The following is a 24,357-nucleotide window of genomic DNA, read 5'->3' as shown; positions in this document are numbered from 1 at the left end:
GTAATGCTAATATTTTGCCACACTAGTCTACTCCTATCCCCACTTTCAGTTCTGCCGCAAAAACACCCACAGAGCAGGATGAATTAACAATTGAAGTACGAGCAAAAATCAGCAATGTTTTATTACTGTAACATCTTGCGGAGCCTCATCACATGAGCCTCCGATGGGACTTCGCGCACTACTGAATTCTCCCCATTATGCATGTTTTATGTTTTTTTAGGAATTCTATACATGCTTGTGCTATACATGCTTCTATACATGCTTGTGTTATACTCCCTCAATTGTGATTGTCAGTTACTATACCACTTTTTTTCTGATAATTTTAAACCACATCAACTACAAGGGTAGTTTTATATGTATAGGTAAACGCAAATGTATCCATTAGAAATGTGCATTACACACTGCTAATGTTCTGCCCAAAATACAGAGGAATTAAGATTATATTTTATTCTATTTGCATCAAGTGACAAAGATGACATGCAGTGGTCTGCAGATTATGAGCTAATGGAGAGGACTGCATGCTGTGGTCCCGGCTGTGGTGATGAAATTGAGCTAGCCAGTTCCGTCTGAACTCCATTCTCCAGCTCTTCCTGCCTGCTCTGCTGTCCCTATAGGATTGCACATGCCTCTCACTGCAGGGAGGGGCAATCGGTTACCCGGCTAGAGAACTGCAGAGAGAGAGAGAGAGAGAGAGGGGCACACATAGAGGACTGTGGTGAAGCACATAGAGTGGATCTGATATTTAAAGCAGGCTGATGCATTGCAGGAGATCCCTGCAAGAAGACGTACAGTAGAAATCAGTGATCATTCCCCGGCGCCCTTGACAGTCCACTGTGAGGCTTTGCTGCAGGTGTCAGATCAGGAGCTGTCTGGCTGGTATAAGCATTTTCATCTGCTGCATCACTATCTGCTGGTAAGTGCATGTGAACCCCCCTTATTGTCTGTTGTCCGGTGTCAGGAAGACAGTGCACGAGTCCTGTTTCTGATCAGACTCTGCAGTTGCAGCCTATATAAGCTTTATATTGGATCTTTGGATTGCAGATCTGTTTCACTGATGAGCGTTACAAAGTGATTTGGAACAGCAGTCTTTTCTCCCCATACATGACAGTACTATTTTACATTGGAACCAGACTCCCGGCTGAGTAAAAAGTTGTATATTCAGCACGCAGAATTAATGATCAGGGGCAATTCTTAAGGGTAGGAGAGAGGCAAAGTTTACGTTCACCTAGTTTCAGTTAAAACTAGTGTGATGAGCACTGCAGTCAAACATTAATTTCACCGTGCTGCATGACAGCTCATGAGCAATGCTGGAAGTGCAAGGATCCATAGCAACCCCCCTTTGCTGTGTCCTTGCTGAAATAGTTGTGATCCAACACCGATGACGTAATTGGTGTTTCCCATACCTTTAAAATGAACACTTTTTATTCTGTGAGCTGAGGATGACGTCATGGAGCTGACTGAGTTCTGTTAAATCGTAAATGGATACAGCATTATATATGGTGTATTTATACTTAAGTTTCAAATATATGTCTTTGTCAACTTTTTTTAAGATGCATTTTATTGATCTATAGATTAGGTCCTTTCTATAACTGCAGCAGTCTCGTTTTGAAATATAGAATATATATATATATATATATATATATATATATATATATATATATATATATATATATTAGTATATAGATAAATGATACAATAAATAATTGAGTGTTTAGGGTTTTTTTTGCAATAATTTCTAATGTATTTAATACTTTTTTTTTTAGCTGGTAACTGTAATAGCTGCTTCTCTATTTAAAAAAGAAAAAAAATATATTATTTTTCCATAGTATTTTTGAGTGTATACAAATGTAATGGTGATCATGTATGAAATCTGAAGCACAGAAACCATTAACCTGTGTATGAAGTAGACACACAGTAAATGTGCTAAAAATGATGTATAACTTCTAACAAGCAGTGAGACCTTCATTTAATTAACACTTCTAGATATTTAACAGGAAAGATCTGATTGGTTGCCATGGGTTACAGCACCTTGTATGCACTTCTTACATGTGCTCAGGTATTATTAAAAGTCCCCAATTGTTTATGCATGATTTGATTGTCTGGTGCTTAGTAATATTACCACAGCCTACTGGGAGCTGACAGCTTGCCTATCCCACTGGAGGACTGTCTGCCATTAAACATGAAATTCATGATGGTACAATGTTTAAAGGCTTGTAACATTGAAAACCATATGCATTAATATGCCTCTACTTTTACAATAAGTGGTTGACCTTTGTACTTAAATGTGCACAGTACACTCTGTTTTCTGGTACCAGCTATTCCAGATGCCAGCTGCAGTGTTACTTTAATAGGTTTATTGGAACAAAGTCAGGCATGCATAGGAAAACACACTTACCCCAGTGTCACAGCTTTAACTGAAATATATCCATTTCTCCTGAAACCTTTCCATATACTTCTGTGAATGATACTAATAGCCCTTATATAAGGCAGCTTATATTTTAAATTTAGTAGTGGGGGTGCAGTGGCGCACGCAGGGGTGGTTTCTGGGTCTCCAGAAACCCCTCCCCTCCGTTAAAGAAGTGCCCCTACATATTGGCACTGTACTATGTTGCAGCTGCGGCGCTGTCAAAGAAGCGTCCGCGGCGGTGCTGTATTGTATACAGCACCGCCGCGGACGCTTTTTGACAGCGCCGCGGCTGCTGTATAGCACAGTGCTGCCTAAACGGAGCTGGTGCGCATGCGCGACAGCTTTCTCGCTTAAAAATCCTCCGTGCGCCCCTGGGGTGTATACGGTGGTACGCCATACTGCCACTTCTCCTGTCTTCATTATAAGGCAATAAAATTTCATTCACTTACATTCCCATTACATTTTTCATACCGCCACTTCTAAATTTACACTTTGACCACTGAGTAGTCCTATATGAGGAGAACTATCATACACCAGCAGTCCACAGACTTGGGCACACCAAAGGTTAGTGTAAATAATTAAAATAAATTAGGGAAAAAAAAAAAGTATATACCTATTTAAATTAGCTAGTGAAATTAACAGACTATGGGGAGATTCAATTCCCTGCATTGTTCATTAGAACTTTAATACGGATTTCTGCTTGCGACTCAGGTAGCTGCTAGCAAAAATCAGCGTTGAAATTACTGTACTAACGGTAATAATGCACATTAAATACCGTAGTAACGGTAATGATGCGCACTCCGCGTTGTTCTAAAGAGCAACGCAGGGAATTGAATCTCCCCTATGAGAGCTAAGTGTCCACAGATAACATATACTGTATTTGTTTATAGGCAGCAAAATCTATGAGGGGATTTGCTCTATAAAAATAGCTAAGACTTTAGTTTGCTGCCAAAGTAACCATTAGAGCCACCAAGTCTTCATGAATCATGCAGACCAGAGTTGAGTGTGTTCTGACACTTCCTGCCATTACTTGGTGCCCAGCAACTTGTTCCGTAAATGTTATTTTAGACAAAGGAGCAGTAGTGATGCTTCTCAGCAAAATATTTTCTTAACCACAGTGAAATAAAATGCAAAACATAGGGCTTGTTCACACCTATACACTGTTCATGTTGTCAGTCACTAACCCCTGAAAAACACATTAAAAATAGGATAGATGGTTTCTTATGAGATTTGTTACCACCATTCCTTTCTAAAATGTTAAAAAAATGTAAACTTTTTAGAAAGTGGCACAACTTATTTCTCATGTGTCCGTGTGAGATACCAGTACAATAATCTGTGCGGTGGAGTTTATGGAGTAGCAGAATATGGCACACGCATATGAGAGGTGTTGGACAGAGTGTGGACGTTCCTTGCAAAGTACATAGTAGGTGCCATGGGTTTGAATGTGAGGCCAAGAGGTATATTGACTAAACTGCGGGTTTGAATAAGTGGAGATGTTGCCTATAGCGACCAATCGGATACTAGCTGTCATTTTGTAGTATGTACTAAATAAATGATAACTAGAATCTGATTGGTTGTTGTAGGCAACATCTCCACTTTTTCGAACCTGCAGTTTAGTAAATTTACCCCCAAGATTTCATTTTGTGGAGTTAGATTATTGAAATGATATAAAGGGGACAATTTTAGGGGTTTCCCTTGCTGTTTGGAGAGGAATACTGCCATTTCTATTCTGCAATAGGGAACTTTAATAATTAAATACCAGCTCAGAGCTGGAAGTCTTCAGCTCTTATTCTATACTTTCAATGGGACCATTTTGTGCCTCCAACTGACAAATGGACAGGGTCACCAAGAGAATTTTTTCTGGAGAAGCATGTCCTGAAAACGGATATTAGATGTGGACCATCCTGGCAAATCGTTGCAAAACCAAGGCATTTTGCACTGCACATTGTAAATGACCTTCATATCCTGCAGCATTGTACAAAAGCATTTTATTCAGCCACTCTCAACGAGATTACCAACTCATTGCCCTACCAAAGGCACACTTTATTCAGATGCCAAATAACCTACCCATATGCTTTTGTGGTGTGGGTGAAATCTGTGGCACATGAACATCTGAGAGGGCATACAACCAGGACTGGCAGAACTCTGTAAGCTCGGCATGAGGACACTTTTTTTTTTACGGTGTTGGAAGGTTGGTGGGAGCCTTTGTGTTTTTCTATTTGGTGATTCATCAGTGGTCTTAATGCACACATTTCTGTTGAAAGTGACCTTGTAGAAGTCATTTCTTACGCTTCTACCTTCTGCCCAGAAATAAATTTAAATTGTAATAGCCTCCCCACTGAAGTTGGCCTTGATGGCTCCAATTGTCTGGTGTCTTTCTCACCCTATTGTCTTTCTTCAGGGAGGGAATTGTGGAAAGGTAGCATTACATATCTTTTTCTTATGTATTTGGGCCAACATAAAACAAAAGCTGTCAAATTTGTATTTGTTGTTAGAATATAATTATGATATTAGTGTATACTTTTAAACAATGTGTATGGGGCATGATGGAGACCATGTGGCCTTTAAGTTCTACAACAGGGTGTAGCATAGAAAACCCATCTAAGGGGGCAAAAATGGGAAATCCAGGCCTGGTAGATGATAAGCAGCCAAGAAACTCCAGTGCTGCAACAGAGCATGTGTGGCGGTATTATTGTGCTCCCATATCTGGGAGTATCATGGTCCTGCATCTAAAGCAAAGAATATATCCCAATTAGTAGTATCCGGCAAAGGACTAGGTTTCACTGGGTCTAAAATAAAAATCACCCCTTACCCATAGTTGCCAACTCTCCCGGAATGTCTGGGAGACTCCCAAATTTTTGGGAGTTCTCCCAGACTCCTGAGAGAGCAGGGCAACCTCCCGGATCCTGGCCTTTTCGTTGGAGTGGGTAGGGGTGGGGCTAATCATGTCCTCCTGGCCATGCCCCCTGTTGTAATAGGACAAAATTGGCATGGTTCAGCAGAGGGGCAGGACCTAAAGACGTGATTTCCATTGCCACGCCCCCAGGAGACAGCAGGGAGATCTCCAAATTAGGCAAGTATGCCCTTACCATATCTTTAAAAATGTTTGCGTCTATTTAAATAACAAAAACACCCACAGCAACAGAGGTCTTGCTTATTTATTAGCTTATGTTTTCCATACAGTATAGTGGGGTCGAGTGCAGAGAATGCAGCAGCAACAGTCCAATATCATTAGCAGAAGGGCTACGAGACCGACTGTGGCTGAGGGATTATAATACCACTCTGGGAGCCCAGGTCATGTCACTTATACTGTCAAGCACAGCAGCTCTTCTGGCATGTACCAGAGTTGGCGTCTAGGAAAGGTAGGAATTTCCTTTTATGTCTCACAGATGTACTGCATATTGTAATACCGCTTCTATGTGCTAGGATAGTTTAGTCGCTGGTATTGCTAACATTTCCTCTGAGGCTAGATTACTGGTCTGACGCTCCAGGCCAATTTACCACACGATCCTTAGCTAAACCTCATGTTTAATTTATCTTGCTGTGCTTGTAACTTGCTTCGTGTTCGTATATTATGCATACAGTACATCAAAGTCATTGTACAATCAGCATAATCCTGTAGTTTCTTACATTTTGTAAGCGTTTGACAGTCTTATTCAACAGCAAAGATGTATCCTGATAACATTATGCAGAAAGCGTGAAGTGGTCTTCGGTTGTGTAATACATTGTGATTCATTTGTTATTATTTTATTCTAGGAAAAGTACATGTTTTGCTCTGAGTAGGTAAAGAGGAGGATATCTTATAGCAACTATTGTCGTTACATTTTCACAGTAAAAATAAACACCTAGGGCCTGATTCATTAAGGATGAATGTAGCATGTAGCACAGAAATACTTGATAGCTTATTTGTACACTGAAATTTAAACTTGATATCAGGGGCGGATCCAGACTTTTGCTATACCCCGGGCGATTTTAGGGGGGGGGGGGGGGATTTAGGCCCCGCCCCCTTTCTAATTTGTAAGGCTGCCGGCAGCTGCACAGTATGTGCAGGTCTGCTCAGCAGTGACAGTGTGCTGCCTCGCTGCTCTGATTGTGTTTAAAACACAATCAGAGCAGCCGGGCAGCACACTGTCACTGCTGAACGGACCTGCACAGTGTGCAGCCGCCGGCAGCAAGCCCCTGCTAGGGGGGGGGCGATCGCCCCCCCTGGATCCGCCACTGCTTGATATGTGTGTGTGCTACATGAAAAAACAGTCAGTATTTAACTTATGTGCAAAACAGAAAACTAATTTGCACCCCTTGCATTGTAGCATGGTTTTGTCCGGGAGACTTAAATAAGAAACTTCTTAATTTAAGATCCTTAATGAATCAGGCCCCTATTATTTAAACTTGTAGATGTTACAATGTAAGTCATAAAGGGCAGGATTGCCAGCCATTCTATATTGGTTTTTACTGATCATGTTAAAGAAATTTACATTTTTTTTCTTACAAATTATAGCCAAAATGGTCTACATTTAGGCAAAACTGAGAGCTGTAACAGTATATATAGGAGAGGGCTCAGAGGTTGTAAGGAATCCACAAACCTCCAGGAGGGGAATTTATGTGTTCTATAATAGTGTCTGATAGATACCTGACTTTTACTAATTATTGTTTTGTTTCTTGGTGACAAGAAAATAAACCTATTTGTACGGTCTGATGATTGGTAATGGAAAGGAGTGAAATTTGCACAGGATTTCTACTCCTCCAAGTATTAGATTGGTTAGGGACCCCCCCCCCCCCCACATAAGACAATCATTTGTAAGATACTCGCCCATCCTGGCCACTATATTTTCTCTAGACATATTGACCTGTTTTTGGTGGCAAAGATAAATTAAATATAATTTTATTTGGATTGTTCCAGGGCAAAATTGTGTGTTTAATACAATTAGTGTATCCCCAAAAATATACCCCCCCCCCCAATTGTACTCCACTGCTTCTCACAAGCATAAAGATACCAGGGGGTAAATGAAACAAGCTGAGAGCTTTCCGGCAAGTTTGAAAAACCAATCAGATTCTAGTGATCATTTATTTAGTACATTCTACAAAGTGAAAGCTAGAATCTGATTGGTTGCTATAGGCAACATCATCACTTTTCAAACCCGCCGGAAAACTCTCAGCCTGATACATTTAACCCCGGGTGTTTTCCTCCTTTAAAATCCAAAGTAACATTTGTCCAGTGGTTCGTAGATCCAGTGGGGGCCCAACCAATCTGTTAGGCTCAAGATCAGGTTACATTGTATCTGCACCGTGTATTTACCAGACAGAACACTAGACTGGATACTGTATAACAGCAATTTTACTATAGATTCTGGCTTCTATAAGAGCAGAACAATCTTTTCCTCTTGTTTGACTCTCTCTTTCTTTCACACAAACAATCCCTAGATTGTTATGCACAGGTTCTCCTTGCCACAAGATGAGGCTCCAGGATATAGGGTTGCAAATGAGCTTGTCATACATCTTAGACTAACCAGGTTAGGTCAGTCACTGTCCTCACTCTCTTCCATCACCTTTGGTTCCCTGTTACCCAGCAACAGGATGTGATTTATGGTCCTCCTGACGGGCAAGGGGGCAAGTGTATTCCATCGCTAGGCGACAGAACGCAGCTTTAATTTGCATATTGATGGTCAATGTGCATCACTGACCGCCAGAATATCCAGAGTATTGGATCATGTTCTAGAAGTCTGATTCTGGTTCTGCTTCCTTAGCAACTACAGTTCCTTGTTTCCTGTGGTACTGATTGCCATTTTTGGATTCCTGGTTTGAGTTCTACCTGTTCCTGACTATTCTTCTGCCCCCCCCAATTTGGTTCTGTTTGGATCGCACGATTCTGACCTTGGCGGCCCAGACTACTCTTCTGTTTTTTTTGCTTGGCACTAACATTGTCCATTCTTGTTCTAATCTGATTTGTCCACTATGCTCTACTTGTGATTCCAGCTACCTCACCAGCAACTGGCTTTGAGGGCCGCGACCTGCATGTCCCATGTAGCTAGGCCCAAACCTCCTTGTAGGGCTCCCTGGTGAACAACGTGGGTTTTTGCTCAGTAGCTTCAAATACTAGCAGGTATACGTCCATTTTCCCAAATGAGATTTTTGACAGGTCAGCCGCTGCAGGGATGTTTTATACTTTTTTTTTGTTCTGGAATACAAGCCCATATCTCATATTGGGATGGTTGACAAAACTGTCAATATTGGGTGAAGCCTATACATATCCATCTTCCTGTTTAATACTATAGTGACCAACGTAAACATGACACCAGAGAATGTAAACTCCACAGGGAGATATCTGCAAAGAAGAAACATCACATGTTAGCCTGGCATGGGTGAGCTATACCTATTTTATGAACTTGTCTTCTGCGGAGCACGCGCCCACGGCGTTCTGCAGAGCACACGCCTACGGCGTTCTGCAGAGCACGCGCCCACAGTGTTCTGCAGAGCACACGCCCACAGCGTTCTGCAGAGCACCCACGTTTAACATGCTAATATTTTACATTTTTATAACACCATAACTACATTGCCTTCTTTACCACTTCACTGATAGATATTTAAATGTTCTCTGTTTGGACATACTGTACTTTAGGATTGGAAGTTACACATTCTTATTATGCCTAGTTATGAATATTTTAATTAAGATTTATACAATTATCAATTAGCACTGTTTTGCCGACAAGTGAATTTCACCTAAGTATCTGGAAAATCACACCGAAACCTTCAAGTGCAAGTCACGCCAATAGTGACTTGCATTAATGTCTTACTGTAGAAGGTTCCTGTGTGTGGATTGTCATGATCATTTTTTATGCAAGGAGGGATTGGTCTGTCCTTGTATAAATTCCTGCACTCAGAAATGGAGCTTGTTAACCTTAAACATTATTATGGGCCTGATTCATTAAGGAAAGTAAAGAAAAAAAAATTAGTAGCTTTGAATCTTGGCAAAACCATGTTGTATTGGAGGGGGAGGTAAATTTAAAATGTGAGGACAGATTTATAATTGGGATAGAGCATGTCCTAGATCAACTTTTAATGTCAGTGTAAAAATAAAGCTGTCAAGTATTTGCATCCTACATGAAAAAACAGCGAGTATTTTCCTTATGTGGAAAATAATAAACTCATTTGCACCCCTTGCATTGTAACATGGTTTTGTCCAGGATAAAATGTACTAATTTTTTTCCTTAATGAATCGGGCCCTATACCTTCATCTCCACAGTCTGGGTTTTTACTGATGCATTGTCTTATATGTTTATATACGTAAGTGCATGGAAGGTCTTGAAAGGGCTGCTATGTAAGTAGCCAATATAATTGACTGTATATTCTGTACAAATTAAATCCTTAATACCTGGGTAAATGAGGGACACCAAGCATATTGTAAGCAATGGTTTCCACACAGCTGTGGAACATGAGTTAATTACTCAACTAAGATCCAGGTATGGTCAGAGTCCTATATAAATATGCTCACTTGGTTGCCTACACTTATAGCTATCATGACTGCAAGAGCAGATCTCAATGACTTTGAAAGAGCTGTGACTTTTGGGGCACATTTGGCAGGAGATTCAATGACCAAGACGGCTCAACTTGCTAATGTTTCACAAGTAATGTTTTCTTCAGGTGCTGTCAGCATGGAACTCTGAGACAAAACATCATCAGCAAAGTGCAACAGTGGGTAGCAGCACAATATCCATGCGCTAGTTTTTGAAGTACAGGGAAAATAAAGTAATTGATTGCAACTTTCAACCTGTGGTACGAGGAGCCTGTGAGAAAAGCCTCAGTGCCGAAAGGGTTAAAGGATGACGTGCATTTTCACACAAACGCTAAATGTATATACAAACACAAACTGGTACCTCCGTGCCTGGACTTATGCCACTTCAAAGTGTTGCCTTTCCACCTTTTGGCTGTGTACTGTTTATTTTGGATGCTGTTGTACTCGGACACATTTGTCATGTAGGCTGGCGTTTGACTTCTTCACTTTGTCTCCATTATCATGGAACATGTCATCTGCTGTGTCACGGAGGACATAACGTTACAATCGTCACCTTCTCCGGACAAAAAAAAAGTCAGTCTCCCTCCATTCTGTCCCATTTCTACAGGCCCAATGCCAAGCCTACTTGGGTGGCGGTCCCAAGCTAGTTAGTAAAGTGTGCTGTTGTAGATTCTCCTATTATTTGTCATGTATTTTGGTAGACACCAGAGTTATTGCATAGCACTCTGTGATGCTGTTGCTGTCTGCTCTCCACATGAGTAGTGAACTTGGAAATAAGCACTATATTACTGTTGGTTGTCTTCATAGAGGTCCTTATAAAAAATAACTTATAAATCAAAACTTATAGTACTGTACTGATAAAACTATTACAAGCTAACTTTATTTCTTTGTTTATTCCTGGGCAGATGGGCACTTTAGGGAATTTCCAGTACTTTACTGGGCCCCGTAGCAAAATTTGGGTAAGGGCCTGCGGCACATTTGGCAGGCCTCATAAAGCAGAGTGGGGGCCTCTGAGTTTGAGCGGTCCAGTGCATGTGCAGACTCAGAAGAGGTCTCCTCCACGGGGGGAGCCGGGGCCGAACCTCCAGGCCCGAAGCAGCACCACCTGTACCTTCTTTAGTATTTGTGATGTATTAAAGCCCAATCAAATTGCTTATTAGGTCATTTGGGATGTTTTCATTGTACTGATCACTAGTCATTAGTTGAGCTTGCTGATACCTTGTACATACGAAAAGGTCACATTAGTTAAAGTAAAAAAAGGCCAACCACAGATAAATATTGCTTCTTGGGTAGAACGTCTCCTTTGAAGACTTATGTCATGAAGTAGGGAATGCCCTGTTTACACTGATGAACATTTCAGCTTAGGCTTGTGTCCTAGTTCAGGATCATTTTGTTCCAGCTATGCTGAAATAGTCACTGACTTGGATACGTATGTTTTCTATAACGTAGTTGTAAGAAGCCAGTTGTGCAATATGAAATGATGTTGTGTTGAAGGCAAAAAGTAACTTACTATGGAACTACACTGGGGAGTTTTATCATAAGATAGAGAGAAGAGAACAGTGTATGCTATCAATAATATTTAGTGATTTTTAAAGGAATTTTTTTTTAAAATAGGTTTACTACACTTGAGATAAAATATTTGTAAGGTGCAGTAATGGATGATGTTCTCTTAACCTGGGCCTTTGAGCTAAACAGGAGAGGATTACCCATCTTAAGAAAACAGTATCTGTCTCATACCTATTGCATACATCAAGCTCATAGTTGCCTACTCTCCTGGAGGATGCTCCCAAACTTTAGGGAGTCTGGAGAATGGGCACCCTTCCGTATCCCGGGTGGAGGCGGGGCTGAATGTGACGGATCGCAGTGGACATGATCACAACAATGACGCAATTGGTTCACCACGTCCACTTGCCATCTGACCTCCGCCTTGAAACAAAAAGTTGGCATGTATAATCAACCCCTGAATGGGCGAATTAGTTAAGAAATTGTTCTGATTTCACTTGGTGACATTTATGAAAACTGACATTTCCAAGAACTATGATGGAATATAACCCAGCCCTATTTGTATCAGTATACAGTGCAGCCAGGCCTAACCTGCAGTTTTCATTCAAGAAATACAATGGCTTCAAAGCCGAGCTACACCTATAGTTATAGGGGTACCAGCTACAAAGCAATGTAAATTCTATAATATAATTTCTTGTCCTCATCTATATTTTAAAGATGTACTACATGAATAAAAGAATGGATTTCATGCTAAAACCAACCTTTTTGTAATTATTTTGTCATTGAAAGAAAAACAACCTGCGAGCCAAGGACAGTGCTGGTTACTTGTAATTAATTCATGACCTTGGTGGTAAGTAGTAGAGTAGGAATTCAAATATCTGACAGTGCGTTTAGACCAGAAAATAGGCGATGGCAGGAAAGCGCTGTGCAATCTGTGAGTCTAGAAACCTCCCGAGGGAGTTGGTAAGGTCAGGCACATTCTATTCAGGGATAGTTTTATACAATGTCAGCTTTACTAACTCGTCTAAACAAGATCTCGCCTGTCTCCCACCCTCAGCCTTCCCATTAAGGTGGAGATCCCCCTGCTGAGACCTCCCATACCTCTATAAAAGCACTTGCTAGCCCAGAAGTGCCCAGTCCTCTGGTCAGAGAGGACCGTTACAACATATAAAGGACATTGTGCATTTAAATGTTAAGTCTTTGGGCTAGATTTACTAAGCTGCGGGTTTAAAAAAGTGGGGATGTTGCCTATAACAACCAATCAGATTCTCGCTTTCATTTATTTAGTACCTTCTACAAAATGATAGCTAGAATCTGATTGGTTGCTATAGGCAACATCCCCACTTTTTCAAACCTGCAGCTTAGTAGATCTAGCCCTTGGTCTTTATATTGCACATATGTATGTGCAGTGTGTTGCGTTTGTCTCAATATGGCAAGTAGAACATACCTGCATCCAACAAGAGACAAGAAACGTTTCTTCAGATCCGTTTGTATGTGAATACAGACGTGCCCAAATTTAGTGCATTTTTAAAAAGCACATTATGTTCGTTGTACATCACATGATCTATGTAAAACCACTTAGTATTCTTACAGTGGATTACTGTACCTGCAAATATGTCTTCTGTAATGTGGTACCACAAACCCAAAAAGAGAAAGGCAAACAATCTGGTGCTCTCTATCATCCACCAATTCCATTGTGTGAAATAATTGGGGGATACCACTCCCCAATTGCCAGGTGAGATGCATGGGGCTTCTCACAAAAGTGTGAATTTCTTAATAGGTAATTTATGTAATTCCAAGATAGTCATACAGCCTGTAATGGTGTAATACAGTGTATCTTAAGTTTCCTCAGTTCGAGGCTCCATAATAATTTTCAAAGCACCCCTAAGCCTTAATAATTACCAACTAGTCCCCCGCCTTGCTTAACATAGGCCCTGGCCACGGCATCCCTATGAGATCACCACAGCACCCCAGAGAGCAATGCTACACAGTTTGGGAACCACTGATGTAATAGATCAACAATGTATTAAAACAAAATAAATTTATATAGTTCAAAAACTTTCTATGTTAAAGAAATGTAAGGGGATAATCACAATGGCAGTGATTGACAATGGGAAAATACTCCGTATCTTGTTTCAGTAACAGGTGACGGCAGAGGTGCCATAAACTGTTCCGATCTGATGGGGGCCTCACTTTAATATCATTATTATTTGTATGACGCCACCATATTACTGGCAGCTTTCCAGAGAAGTTGAATCGCTCACATCAGTCCCCGTCCCATTACCTGTGTTTTGGAATTTAGATTGCAAGCTCCAGACACACATTGGGGTTTACAGCCAATTAACCTATCAGTATGTGTTTGGAATGTGGGAGGAAAATGGAAAACCTGAAGGAAACCCACGCCAACAGACAAACTCCCTACAGATGGTGGCCTGTTTCTGCATAACAATAACCCACAAGGTATTCGGTATTCAGTCTAAAGTGGGGTTGGCAATCCCCGACAGCGGTGCCAGACATGGCATGCAGCGAAGTTTTACATGGCACACAAGAGTTGCTTGCAGTAAATCTGAAGAAGGACGAAATGGATCCGCTGCGGGTGCTGTTGCAGAACAGTAGATGTGTGTGCTGTCCAGAGGTGAGTTGCACACACAGCTGCCTACGTGTATTTGAAAGTGAACTGGGGGCAATCGTGTGTGCGGCACAATGTGAACTGGGGGCAATCGTGTGTGCGGCACAATGTGAACTGGGGGCAATAGTGTGTGCGGCACAATGTGAACTGGGGGCGATAGTGTGTGCGGCACAATGTGAACTGGGGGCGATAGTGTGTGCGGCACAATGTGAACTGGGGGCGATAGTGTGTGCGGCACAATGTGAACTGGGGGCAATAGTGTGTGCGGCACAATGTGAACTGGGGGCGATAGTGTGTGCGGCACAATGTGAACTGGGGGCAATAGTGTGTGCGGCACAATGTGAACTGGGGGCGATAGTGTGTGCGGCACAATGTGAACTGGGGGCAATAGTGTGTGCGGCACAATGTGAACTGGGGGCGATAGTGTGTGCGGCACAATGTGAACTGGGGGCGATAGTGTGTGCGGCACAATGTGAACTGGGGGCAATAGTGTGTGCGGCACAATGTGAACTGGGGGCAATAGTGCGTGCGGCACAATGTGAACTGGGGGCGATAGTGTGTGCGGCACAATGTGAACTGGGGGCAATAGTGTGTGCGGCACAATGTGAACTGGGGGCAATAGTGTGTGCGGCACAATGTGAACTGGGGGCAATAGTGTGTGCGGCACAATGTGAACTGGGGGCGATAGTGTGTGCGGCACAATGTGAACTGGGGGCGATAGTGCGTGCGGCACAATGTGAACTGGGGGCGATAGTGCGTGCGGCACAATGTGAACTGGGGGCGATAGTGTGTGCGGCACAATGTGAACTGGGGGCAATAGTGTGTGCGGCACAATGTGAACTGGGGGCAATAGTGTGTGCGGCACAATGTGAACTGGGGGCAATAGTGTGTGCGGCACAATGTGAACTGGGGGCAAGACATTAATACATTTCAAACCACACAACTATGAATTGTGTAGGTACTAATTACATACGTTAAGAATATCCATTACATTTGTCGCATTGCTAATAATATGTTGTTAGCATTATAAAATAAATAATCACATGATATATGTATGTACCACTGGAACACCTGGGCTTGACTAGATTATAGCTGGCAGACTGCCAGCACATCTACCATATTCTCTCCTTGCATTTTACTATAGCGCTGACTACTTCCTAAGGTGTTGAATAGATGTCCATACATTATGGGATCTTTATATAGGAGGTGAATAGATGTCTATACATTATGGGATCTTTATATAGGAGGTGATACCAGTCCTTTAGCCTTTCAGCCCATAGGCAAAAAAAATGCTTCCCCACCACTGGCAATTTAAATCATTATCAAGAAGCAGGTGCAATAATTTACATGACATCTTTACATTGTTTACAATTATCATTCACATTCATTAACACAAAACATTATAACCAATGAGGGTACACAAAATTAGTTTACAACAGAAACAAACAAAACTAATAAAATTTAAGATAACAACATAAAAAAGTCTAGAGCTAGCATATGATGCACGGTTCAGCTTGAACAAAAAGAGATCGGATTAAATATACAAAGTGATTAAAAAATATAGATCTGTAATAAAATGTGTGTTGTGCTTCAAAAATATACAATGCATTACAAATGCCAATAAATCAAACAAAATGGCAAGTCTCTAAGGTGGAAGAGAGACATTGGGGGAAAAATGAGGAAACGGGCAGCTCAATCAATATTTTTTATCATTTAGTTGTGTGTATATATATGTTTGTGAGTGTGTATGTAGATATATATGATGGATATCTATCAAAGTGTAGATGAGTAAGAGAATGTTAAAGAATATGGACCTGATTCGTTAAGGTGAGCAAAGCAAGAAAAAAAGGAGCAAATTTGTATCTTGGCAAAACCATATTGCATTGGAGGTGGAGGTAAGTTTAAAACATGGAGACAGATTTATAGTTTGGGTAGGGCATGTCCTAGATCAACTTTAAATTTCAGTGTAAAAATAAAGCTGTCATTTGTGTGCTACATGAAAATACAGCCATTATTTTCATTATGGGCAAAATAATAAACTAATTTGCACCCCTTGCATTGTAACATGGTTTGTCCAGGAGCAAACTTACTCCTTTTTTTGCCTTGCTCCCCTAATGACTTGGGCCCTATATGGATATTTTTTTTATCTCAAACATGGTATATACTATTTATCCTAATGAGCTGTGTGCTGTTGCAGCGGGATTTACTTGCTAAAATATTCCTTTTTACAGATCGCTGCTGCATTTTTTTTGACCTCTCTCTCTCTGATCATGTATTTTCTCTTGGCTGTACATCCTGTTACCTATTTTGTGGTACCTTACAGGAGGCACATAGCCGCTTCTTTCTCTTTCTGTAAACATGACTAACCTAATATTTCTCTATCCATACACCATTAAAAAGGTAATGTACGACCTACTGCTCTGTATACTTAAGACACTTTCTCTTATCTTTTTAAGAAAAAGAAAAAAAAAAATCACATTTTCCAGGAAGCAGCTTTAAATCAATTATGTCTGTGGAACTCACATTGGATGCACTTGACCCTAATACATAGTGTACGTGTTTCTCATGATAAATGTTCCTGTTACACTATAGTACAATATGCTACAGTATATAACAGGATTGTTGAACTGCAGTAACACCGAGAGCCGCATTAAGCTGGTAAATTAAAGTGAGAGCCGCGTTAGCTGTAAAGTGTTGTAGAATTGCTACTTTGCTTAAAGACTTAACCGCTTCCTTTATTGCTTTTATGACGGACTAACACTTATATCTTGCTGGATTTTTATGTTTATTTCACCACATTCTTAAAGGGGGATATCTACTTCCAAACCCTCATTTCCTTTCTTTAATACTTTCCTTATTGCAGGACTTTAACTAAGAAAAGATATAAGGTGAAGCACATTTATATGCAAACATAACCTAAATATAAAATTAAGACTTGTGAAATCTGTAGTAACACCATCCTGATGCCCCTTCCAGTGGCGGAACTACTATTGGTACAGCAGGTTCCAGGCATCGGAGCCCCTGGAGATAATGGGGCCTGCTGCATGATAGATTCAGAGGGTCGGGGCCCAGGTTTCCCACCTCCCTGCCCACAGCTCGTTCGTTCCGCCTCTGGTCCCATCACAATTTTTTTTTAACTTGAGTGATTTATAAAGGAGGCTCCAAAGTCCAAAATTTTAGGACAAAAACAGAAAAATGTCAATTAAAAGGGTTTTCCTAATAGTTACTTTTGCTGGCATATGCATTCCTATCACTGATTTATAAGCCTGCAAATGTCTGCATGGTGTGTCCAAGTCTGTACCCCAGGAGGACCATACAGCACGCTACGCCTCTGCTTTTTTTTTCGGTTTGTAAATGACCCACATTGAATTGACATATTACTGGCCTAAGGCTATTCATGTTGTAGAACTTTTAAAGCCGGTGTATGCAGAACTGAAACAGGGCAGATGAGCCATTTATACTAGGCTTACCTTACCGGAGGGCTCCCTATTGGATGTTCTAGTAATGCAAACTGGAAAGAAAGTCTATCTCTGCCCCAGATGTCCTAGGAATAGAGTCCCCTTGTTTTAAAGAGTGTGGGAGGGGGGGGGGGGGTCTCGTCTTTTTAATTAGTTGCTGCTTGACCAATATGACCCTGCAATCTTCCGAGAAGAATAAAAACAATACTAGTCTTGCATTTAAGTGATATATTCTTAATCCACAAACAATCTTTCCTCCAGAGGATTCATTTTCAAACCACATATAACCCTGCACAGATGGACCCCAAAACCTAATAAAAATAATATATTTTTAGTTTTTGGTTCTATCTGTGAAGAGTTATATGTTTGAAAATGAATCCTCTGGAGAAAATTTAGCGCCTACATATTTTTTGGGCAGTATCCATGGACCTTTTATTAAAGTTGTTTATTATTTATGCAGTACAAACAAAAAATATAATCACAGATTGAAACCTTAAATAATAAAACATTATATTATTACTGTTAAGACATCAGGGGCTGTACATACGGCAAACTGAGAGAGATTTACCAGTAACGGGGCCATCTGGATGCGTTTGTGCAGATTGGAGTTCCAAATTGCTCACAGTCCTAGGGGCTGATCCGATTAGCTGTAAGATTCCATAGTAGCCTTGCTTGTTATGTTTATGGGCACAAATACGGCAATTATGGTGATAATATTTCTCATTTTAGGGGTGCAGACAAGAAAAAATCTAAGATCATCACTGAAACATCATGCAGGAACATGATGCTACAACGGAACCTTGCGGCTAATTAAACTGGGCCCCCTACTGTCTGATGTGGCAGTGGTCCAGTCCAGGTATCAGCCCACTCTAGGTAGGCATATACAGATGCAAGGACAGGTACTACTTGTACCTTCCAGGGATCAGCATTTCCTCGACCCTGTCACAGCAGTGTAGGCCAGATGGAACAGTAATCCTCTCTTTATTTAAATAATTAAGCATTTTTTAATTGACTTTCTTCTGCTATGGCCATCCTGAGAGGTGTTTGTACAGCCGCGATTCTTGTTAAATAGGGTTACCCGTGCACTCCAGTGTGCTTTTGGACTGTGAGAAGAGACCAGAACCTCAGGTATGGGTATATCCTCTGCACACAAATACATTCAGATATATTAATTCCACCCTCACTAACACCAATTTTGGGTTGTGTATTAAACCGGTGTTATAAAGACATTCATTCCTAACCGAGTTCTGGGGGTATATTTACTAAACTGCGAGTTTGAAAAAGTGGAGATGTTGCCTATAGCAACCAATCATATTCTAGTAATCATTTATTTAGTACATTCTACAAAATTACAGCTAGAATCTGATTGGTTGCTATAGGGAACATCTCCACTTTTTCAAACCCACAGTTCAGTAAATATACCTCCTGGTCTTGCTTCCCCAAATGCTAATAATCTAAGAAACCCACTCATAGTGCAATTTGTACCAGTAGAAACTAATTACATATTTGTTTAGACTTTAGCACTCTTGATCAAATCTTATTCATTCTTTTGGGATAGACTCGTAATAGACCTATTTTTTTATTTTTTTTATTTTTTAGCAAACCGCAATGAAGCCGTTTATTGCAGGTATAGAAAACACCATAATTTAAAAGAAAATATCGCTAGAACAACTGAGTGATATTGGCTGGCAGCAGTAAGAGGAGTGAGCCGGTCCTGGGTGAATTTTTGCATGCTTGACCCGGCTTGCCGATTAATTAAAAAGGATTAAGTTCCTATTATGATTAGAAAAAATGCTTTATATCTTTTTAAATAAAGCATTTTTTCTGTCAATATCCTCTTGCTATTGCCACCCTGAGAAGGTGATTGCGGGGGTACACGTACTGAGACAATCTTTGTTAAACAGGATTCCCCATGCATTCCTTGGCAGTGAGGTTACTGCTGGCAGTAGCAAAGAGCTTTGCTCTATACAATGGATAGAACCATTACTGTCACTAGTAATGTTAAGTTTATACAGGGCAGTCCCTGGAGAACTGGTGCATTTTAACATATTTGATATTAATTTCAGAGTCTTAATTTTCTTTATTAATGTTTTAATGCATTTTAAAGTTAGGTGTTTTATGTGGTCAACAGGCATGGTCTTTTGGGAAGGATAATATTAAAAAAAAATAATGTACTTTTAATATGTTAACTAACTTGGAAGGGCTCGTACACACAGTTGCTTATATGTCTAGGCTACGTTGAACCTTTTCTTCAGTCACTGCAGTTTGAGTGGCTGTTAAATAGCTATAATGAATGCTATATCAATGCCCACTGACCTTTTCCCCAACACTTAACAGAGCTTTAGGGCTGTGTCCAAGTCTTATTATATAAAGCTGCATTACCACCTAGCGCTAGTTAGCGCCTCCCTCTCACCAATTTATGCAGAAGGTTGTCATAGGGCTCTGTTCATCGCGCAGCCCCAGCTGAAAACTGGTCTAGTGGTGTGGAAAGAGGGTGAGCAAGAGGACCAATCAGAAGCTACAGTCCCAGAGACTGCGGCTTCTGATTGGTCGTCACATTCTGCAAAGGGAGGGAGTCCCTTTGCAGATATATTAAAATGGCAAGTGGATATATTGTCCACTTTAGATGGTAATACAGCTTTAAGATACTTAATACACAGCAGCAGGAGATGAGTGAGCTTGTTATTGAAGATAGGGCTACATGTGACAGGGACAGTGTCATGGTTTTTAGTAGGGGAATGGGGGTAAAAAGAAAGCCGCAGACTGACAGTTGCATACTGGAAGAAGCAGGGTCCCCAGTGATACAAAATAGTTGTGTAAAATGCGTATCGAACAGATACAGTAAGATTATGGTGCAGATCGTACCGATGACATTAAGTGTTTAATCCAACTTAGTTTATAACTCTGTTGTTTAATGCAGCATGGTGTATGGCTGTTTAAAAAGTTAAACACTAACTTTTTCCACTATGTGTTTTAGGTCTTTACTTTAAATGGAAAATGTCTTCAGTGTTATCTGTAGGGTTATTTCCTGTTTAGTATTGGAAAGAGCTCAATTACTTCCACTACTTCTTAAACCCAAGATATCTAGAATCCATTTCCAGGAATAAAACAAGATGACATAATGAGAATTTCATGTCGATAAGACATTAACTCTTTGCACTGGCCCCAGTAACTTTACTGGTTATATTATCTGTAGTTTTTGTTGATTAATAAAAACTGGGACCCATAAGATAATTCTTAAGCCATCCTCTAAAAACAAAAATCTAAATGATAACACAGTGCTGGCAGCTACCAGGAAAGAACCACTTGGCGGTGGAAGCTATCAGAGATACTACTATCGGCCAAGCCGCTTAGTCCTTAGTAGTAAGGTACAAGTGGAAGTCAAAGGATTGTAGAAGGTACGAAGCCGAAGTCAATGGATAGGAAAAATAAAGAATAGTGGGGGACAAAGCAGAGCTCAAAGAATTGGAGAAGGTAGAATAATGATGTACAGTCCAACAAAACACATCTTCTTCAAAGCACCTGCTGAGAGATCCAAAATAAAACTTTGCTCCTGCAAAGCTTTGGTAGAACTGAGGAACTTTATAAAGACTACAAACAGGTGAGATGAATTGTTCTGATTGACTTGACCTTTTCACTGAAGGGCTGATTGCAAAGTGCTGATTACAGTAATTGAGAAAAGGTGTTGGTAGCTGTCATTGTGAATAGTTATCTAATAGCTGTCATCTGGAGCTACTGTTGTGAATCCTCACAATTGCATGTCCTATAGTTAACTGTCCCTTCCACATATTTTATTGTCTCTATCTTGTATTGCACATCTCATATACCTTTGCACATTTTTAAAGGTCAAGCTATTTTGGCACCTAAGGCGAATTTGGCACCTTGTTCTGAAGTGAGCCCCATTTACAATTCCACCATTAACCATCCGACAAACCTCAACACACACTAGACCCAGCAATGACTACACACGGTACACCAGATGTGACTCTCCCTATCAGGAACTGAACCTGGTGTAAGAAATGTATTTGTCCTCTCGATTTTTACCAGCAGGATGGGCTCTGGATGCCTCACTACTGCTCTTGGTGCAACAGGGGCTTTAATTTAATCAGTGGGTCTTTCCTTGATGCTAGGCACAAGACAATTATATTTTTCCTGATAAAGAAAGTAGGGACACTCGTGAAACATATTGAAGGTCTAGGGATTTAATCATCCAGTTTACAGGAAACTGCAGAGCGGCTGCATTTCTGATCAACGTGGAATTCACCTTGTTCCACACCTGGAGGCTCATCCCCCGTTAGCCCAAAGTGCCATGCTTTTCTATTAAGTGGACATAATAAATTAATAAAGATGATTTAAAAATAAATAAATAAACAATATTCCTGATATTAGAGGATCACACATTTCCATTAATTTTTTTTTTTTTTTTAAAGTATTTCCCAACTCCTCATAGGATGAGTGAATTTCCTATAAATGAATGCACATGTAGTAAAATGTACAGTGAGCACTATACTGTATATGTATTACATTCCACATTGTTTTATTGCACAGTGAAACAATGTAGCATTTTATACATGAGTTATGTCCAACTTTTAATCAAGCCCTCTATGTGGGTTCATATTCATTTTCCATCACCGTGAGGAACACTATCACTGTTTGCACACACAATGGCGAGGCAGACATCGGGCCTGAGTCATTAAGGAGAGAAAAGCAAAAATTGCCTCAATCAAGGATTTTAGGAGAAAAACATAATTTTATTTTATTGAAGAGATGCTGGTGCTACAAAAGTCTGAGATTGGAGTTTGATGTGACGTTTACACTTTTGCACGGTGTGCCTCTGCAGGTTCTGAACGGACCAAGCGGTTCAAACACAACGCGTTTTGTAGTGCGCATCAAGTGTACCACCACCACTTTTTCATTTTTGATTGTTGCATAATGCCACTTTGATTTTTCAGTCTCAGATTCAGTAATTAAATATTAATAACCTATATGACCTGATGGTCAGCAGATGATTAGGATTGTGTATTTATTAATGGCAACTAGTTTTACTTTCACTTCACTGTGTACTTCCTGAAGCATGGCTTAACTATATTTTAATACTGCATGTAATTAATATAACTTATTCTAAAACACATTCAGATTGTTAGAACTTATAAGTGTATGGACGCTTCATATTTGAAGCAATGCAGATCCCTTCCTGTACTTAGTGGGTTATTTGGTACAATATAATTATTGCTGTACGTGTGTCAGTATCATAATTGCTTAGTGTTCCTCCTGACCTTCTCTGCATACTGTACGATGCATTAAACATTCACTCTTGCTTGGAGCAGTAAAAGTATAAGTTAAGACAGTATTTGAAAGCTTCTACGTAATGTGTTCTTTATAAAGTCTTGAATAGCTGCTATCAGTGAGGTAACTTCATACTTGCCAACTTTAAATTTTTGAGATCCTGGATGTGGGGTGGGGGGTGTGGAGGGAGGGAGGATGGGGGCGAGGAGCGGCCATTCGCAACATTTTGGCCCTGCCCCCTGCTCTGAAATCAACATATTGTCGTGGGGGTGGGGCCAAAACTAATTGCGGCATTGAGCCTCCCATCTCTGCCCACTTCACTAGGAAGTGGGCAGCATGCGGGAGAATTGCCTGCTCTCCCGGGAGTCCAGGAGACCTACCCGGAATTCGAGAGTCTCATGGACATTCCCGCAGAGTGGTCAAGTATGGGTAACTTGCTTGCAGATCATATCAATAATAGCTGCTTCCTTTACCAATAATCTCTAACCACTGTCTCGTGTGTGTGTGTATATAATTATAAAAGTTGGGACCTAGATTTTGATATGTATTTTACTCAGTCCCTAAAAGCTTTCCCGTGAAATCATCCCCACGTGCTTTAAAGGTGGCAGCGCAGATACAGGCAATGTTTCATGTTTACCCCCTTTATCAAACGATGATTGCCAATGAGTATTGCCTGTATTCTCTTCTGTGCTCATTAATAATTATGAGTTAAGTGCTTGCTGTTGTGCGCTGGCACTATTTAATTATTTCTTAAAGAGTAAAATTGCCATGTTCAGCGTACTCATCGTTTTAGGATCGAACCCTTAATTAAATTTCTTTTTTCTCCTAAAATACTAATGATTTCAGCCTCAATTCTTTGTTTAAATCATCACAGAGGGCATCGGGATTGTCTTTATCATGCGTCTCCTCTCTGTGTTTCTCTATTTATTTATTTTTACATGGGTATGTGGCTGCTTCTAAATGAGCGTACTCAATTGTATCCACTTAGAGCCCTAGATACACCCTGTGAGCCTTATGCAGATTGTGCGTTATTTACAATAAAAAAAATCTGCAGCCCATAAAAATTGTGTATAAATGCTGAGGTTTGTTAACACTTGTTTTGGATAGCTTAAAAAAATATCCACTCTTAGGCTTGATATAATACAACAGATGTAATATTCCTTCTCGTGTATGAATGAAAGTAGCAAAAATTGTATTTTTAAAATACGCCCCGAAACTTCTATAAAATATGCACAATCAATAGAGAACGCACATATATAGCACCAGCAAATTCTGTAGTGCTTTACAATTAGTAACAAACAGTAATAAAACAATACTGGGTAATACATACAGACATAGAGGTAAGAGGGCCCTGCTCGCAAGCTTACAATCTATGGGACAATGGAAGTTTGATGCATATTTATAAGCTAGAATGCAAAGGTAAAAAGTATTGAGTGGGCTGTGTGATCAGTCACACAGCAATGTTGGTCAGAGGGTTGTTGTCTTGTGTTAGCTGTGTAGAGGGTGGTAATAGGCAGTGGCGGATCCGGGGGGGGGGGGCGATCGGGGCGATTGCCCCCCCCTA

General features: G+C 40.5%; 1 protein-coding gene across 2 annotated transcripts in view; it reads left to right on the top strand.

The window, feature by feature from the left end:
• The first annotated feature begins 564 nt into the window (after positions 1-564).
• The window catches only part of OSBPL6 (oxysterol binding protein like 6), a 180,748-nt gene continuing 156,955 nt past the window's right edge, over positions 565-24,357 (top strand). The window contains exon 1 of one of the 2 annotated variants that reach the window (XM_075180551.1): positions 565-913. The gene's annotated coding sequence lies outside the window, so the exon portion shown is untranslated. The remainder of the gene's footprint in view (positions 914-24,357) is intronic. The other variant, XM_075180552.1, reaches the window with a different exon arrangement.

Source organism: Mixophyes fleayi, chromosome 7, assembly GCF_038048845.1.
Source record: "Mixophyes fleayi isolate aMixFle1 chromosome 7, aMixFle1.hap1, whole genome shotgun sequence".
Taxonomy (NCBI): domain Eukaryota; kingdom Metazoa; phylum Chordata; class Amphibia; order Anura; family Limnodynastidae; genus Mixophyes; species Mixophyes fleayi.
The sequence above is the reverse complement of the archived record's forward strand: the minus strand, read 5'-3'. Positions and strand labels throughout refer to the sequence as shown.